The sequence below is a fragment of the Syzygium oleosum genome, unplaced genomic scaffold (assembly GCF_021117445.2).
Source record: "Syzygium oleosum isolate NSW1041296 unplaced genomic scaffold, Sole_v2.1 Sole_v2.12, whole genome shotgun sequence".
NCBI lineage: Eukaryota > Viridiplantae > Streptophyta > Magnoliopsida > Myrtales > Myrtaceae > Syzygium > Syzygium oleosum.
The window spans coordinates 3503137-3507988 of record NW_026607496.1 but is presented as its reverse complement, the minus strand read 5'-3'; the positions used below and the strand labels follow the sequence as shown (position 1 = coordinate 3507988).

At 37.6% G+C, this 4852-nt stretch overlaps 1 pseudogene; it reads left to right on the top strand.

Moving 5' to 3' along the window:
- Positions 1–264: 264 nt before the first annotated feature.
- LOC115685109 (disease resistance protein RPV1-like) lies at positions 265–4106 on the top strand (annotated as a pseudogene).
- The last annotated feature ends 746 nt before the right edge of the window (positions 4107–4852 follow it).

Sequence of the window (4852 nt, the reverse complement as noted above, 5' to 3'; positions counted from 1 at the left end):
ATACCTTGTTACAATGACTTAAAACTTATCTCTACGTATGCTTCTAAAAAAAATTAGCCTCCCTATCCTGCACCTGGTTATCATATTTGGGTAGCATTTCAAATCCTTGCTGCCCAGAGAATTTGCACGAGCCTTCGTGGTTGAACTTCGCATTGATAGTAGTTGCTGCTATTTTTTGTCTTTTGTACTAAATGGAGCCTTACAAGGAGAGCGTATACAAAGAACCAATAAGTAATGTTGAACACCTGTTCTGATAATCAGGAAATGGAGAAGTCATCAGGGTACGATTTCGAAGTGTTTTTGAGCTTCAGAGGACCAGATACTCGTAGGGACATTACAGATTACCTTTACACCAGCATGATTGACGCTGGAATTCGGGCATATAAAGACGATGAAGAGCTTCGCATTGGGGAAGAGATCTGCGGCCAGCTTCTCCAAGCAATTGAACAATCAAAGATTTCAATACCAATCTTTTCTAAAGGATATGCTAATAGTCCATGGTGCCTTAGGGAGTTAATCAAGATGGTGGAGAGCAAGAATACAAGAAGACATAAGATCATGCCCATTTTCTACGATGTTGCACCATCCGAGGTAAAATACCAGACAGAGCACTACGGCAGTACCATTGTTTCTCATGCGAACAAGAAGCGGTTTGATGATGAGACTATCTACAAGTGGAAGGCTGCTCTAAATGAGGTTGGAGCACTAAAGGGATGGAAGCTCCAAAGCATGCCAAACAGGTATTTAATTATATCTTGCACGGTCTAGTTGTTCCAATATGCATTATTTTGTTTAGTTAAACCTAATGTGTTGATGTTTTTTCCTCCAATACTATCAGAGGCAAAGGTGAATTTGTGAAAGAAGTTGTCAATAATGTTTTGACTGAGTTGAAAAGCGCCTACTTGGAAGTATCTGATTGCTTAGTTGAAGTAGACAATCATGTGGATGAAATCATGAGTATGATAGGTTCACACAACCATGAAACGAAGATTGTTGGAATCCATGGCATGGGTGGCATGGGAAAGACGACTCTTGCTAAGATAGTGTACAATAAACTTTCTAATGATTTTGTTCATTGCTGCTTCCTTTCCAACATCCGAGAAACAAAGATTACGTGCTTACAAAATCAGCTCATATCGACCATCCTTAAAAATAAATGGACCAATGTCAATAATACCACGGAAGGGACAAAGTTGATCAAGGAAAGGATAAGCTCTAAAACAGTGCTTCTTCTACTTGATGATGTTGACAAAGCAAGTCAACTTGATGCACTCGTGCAGAAGCGTGAGTGGTTTGGAAAAGGTAGTAAGATTATCATCACTAGTAGAGATCGGGGAATTCTCAATGTGCCTACACTTGTTGATGGGACTTACGAACTTACTGGCATGGATTTTGATCATTCTCTTCAACTTTTTAGCAAACATGCATTTAGAAGAGATTATCCCTTAGAGCAATACATCTCTCACTCTAAAAGAGCAGTAAATGTATGTGGCGGTCTTCCTTTAGCTCTTGAAGTTATAGGTTCTCTTTTATCGGGAAAAAGTGTTGAGGAGTGGAATACCATATTAAAGGAGTTAGGAGAATTTCCTCAAGAGGATGTCCAAAGGAAGTTGATGATCAGCATCGAGGCATTAAATGAAGACCAAAGAAGAATATTTCTTGATGTTGCTTGTTTTTTCATTGGGTTTGATAAAAGAATTGTGACTCACATGTGGGAAAGCTGTAAATTTCTTCCTCATCAATCTCTGGGGATCCTCCAACAAAGATCTTTGATAAAGATTAGAGAAGATAACCGACTGTGGATGCATGATTGGTTAAGAGATGTTGGAAGAAATTTTATACGACAAGGAAGTGGTAGGAAACCAGAGAAGCAACAATGGGTGTGGACTCATGCAGAAGCATCGAAGGTTATGGAGAAAATGCAGGTAAATCGTATAGCTTCATTTCTTTTTAAGGAGACTGGTCACTGGCATATTCATTTTGGTTTTTGTTTCTATGAGAGTTGATTTATGTCCTCTGCACTTACCTGTGTGGTTTATCAATCTTTTTCAACGTTAAGAGAAAAGATATAATTGCTTTCCCCTTGAAGGATACAATGCTCTAAGTCATGGTTTTTTTGTAAATTTCATTTTAGTTTTTTTTATTTTGGCAGATAGGAGGTGATGTTCATGGAATTGGAAGTATTGAAGCAATATGTCTCAAGTTTGAGAAACCATCTCAATACTCCTCGATAAAAGAATGCCTAGCAAGTCTTTCAAATCTAAGGTTCCTTCAAGTGGATAGCCAAGACTTCAACGGAAACACAACCTCTATCGCTACTCAAGCAGGTCGTTTCCTATATTACCGATGGTCAAATTTTCTTCAAACCACATTTGGCCCACTTATCCTTCCAGAGTTGAGATGGCTTTCATGGAATTGCTTCCCTATGGTTTTTAAAATGACTCATTTTTCCCTGAGGAAGCTAGTAATCCTTGATTTCTCAAGGAGCAAAATCACGGAAAAATGGGATGGATGGAGCCACATCAAGGTACGATTTTTCAAATAAAATTGATGTGATTTATTTTGTTATAGGTTATCTTAATTTAACCTGAAGAGCAATATGTTGTTTTCTTTATAGTTGGCCGTGGGTTTGAAGGTCCTAAATCTAACTGGGTGCAAAGAATTGCGTAAAACTCCAGACTTGTCTTTTCATGTGAATTTAGAGCGGTTGATTCTCGAACAATGTAATAGTTTGGTTCTAATTGATCCGTCCATCAGTCACCTTAAGAAGTTGGTCTTCTTAAACTTGAAGAATTGTAGTAGTCTCCGAAAGCTACCAAACGAGATGGAAGCACTGGAATCTTTAATGGAGCTTCTTCTTGAGTCTACATCTATAGAAGAGGTCCCTGAATGGAGAAGGATGAAGAAACTGGAAATTCTCAACTTGGTCAAATGTAGATCGCTGAATAAATTCAATTTCGTTGGATGCGCTTCATTAGTGGAAAACCATTTGACTCAACTGCCTGAGTCGATCGAAGATTTCAATTCGTTAATTGAGGTGAATCTATCAGGTTCGAGCATTCAGGAGTTACCCGATTCAATCGGGAACATGAAGAACTTGAAAGTACTCAAGATGGACAAGAGCCCTGTTAAAAAAACTACCTAGCGCCATTGGAATGTTGGAGAAGCTCGAACAGCTAGAGGCAGGGGGATCTACAGTTTTGGGAGGAGAAATTCCTGATAATATTGGGAAGCTACCATTTTTGAGAATCTTGATATTGAATAACACTAGAATTTCGGCAGTTCCTCGGCTTCCAGAAAGTCTGATCACTCTACATATTGATTCATGCTCAATGGAGACATTGCCCGACCTCTCGAACCTATTAAATTTGAGAACTTTGCAGTTGTATTTGACGAGTGATCTCAAGGATCCTTCTAAACTTGAAGATGCTTCGAGTCCTTGGTGGATTGGAAGACTAAGTATGCTCGAGGTCTTGCACTTGCGTTCTCCTCATATCACCACGCTATCGTCCGATGTCGTTTTCCTTTCTCAGCTGAAGCGACTCGAGCTCACCTGCTATAATTGGCAATGCCTGCCTATGCTTCCGACAAGTTTGTCATACTTACAAATCGGGTTTTGCAGCAGGATAAAAACAATGAATGATCTTTCGAATTTGAAAGTGTTATCATATTTGCACGTTACTGATTGTGACAAGCTACTAGAGATTCAAAGCCTTGAAGGTTTGGAGAACTTGAGAATATTACACCTCGGGGAACTTCCATCATTGGCGGAGCTACCTGATCTAACTAACTTGAAGAAGCTCAAGAAAATTCATTTACAGGAATGTAAGAATGTGTTGGCGATTCATGGTTGTCCAGAATCGTTGGAGATACTTCACATTGACGAGTGCTTAAATCTGCGAAAGTTGCCTGACCTGACTAACTTGAAGAAGCTCAAGGAAATTTATATAAGGTCTTGTGATAAGTTGTTTGAGATTCAAGGTAATCCAGAATCGTTGGAGACTCTTCACCTAGTGAACTGTTTTTACTTGAAAAAGTTACCTGATCCATCGAGCCTCAAGAATCTGAAAGCCTGGATTGCAGATGATGTGGATCTGCTTTATTAACAATTTACAAGAACTCTTTCTTTTTGTCATATTCACGTTTTTCTTCCGAATATTTCGAATTATGTACGTATAAAGGCCCTTAATAAATGCGGTCTCCGGCTTTGTAATGTGATTTTGGTCCCTGAAGAATAAATAAATCCGTCATGCTCACCAGTAAAATGAATGAGAAACTTTTATAGATATAAATCAATATGGAGAAAATCGTGATTCTACAAGATTAAAAAGAGGTAATACGACAGTAACTCTATTATCTTCTTTGCTCATTAGGAGTTGTAATCTTTGACGAATGAGATAGAAAAATTGTTCCATGTCAACACAAGAATTGAATAATTTTTGTATTCTTTGTTTCCACTTGTTAAAGTCAGAGATCTGAGTAATTATTGGGTTACGCTTTTCTTATAAGAAAAAAAAAGAGTTGAACACTAAAGCTTGAAATAAATGCTGATTTTCTTTGGCTATTGAAGTTTTATTTAGTTATTATATAAGTGATTATTTAAAACTAAACGTTCTGTTTATTTTGCGGAAAATAAATAATTTAAAAAATATATTTCTAAGAACGACCACTCGTACCATTTAAAGCAATTACTCAATAAAAAATGTTTCATTACCGACAACAATTTTTGTTTAAATGTTTTTGTGGATGATGAAATTTTTTTCCATGCGATCACTTTTGTAAACAACGTTGATGATTATTTTTAGAAAAATATTTTCCAAATCATTCATTCTTCGCGAAACAAACGGACCCT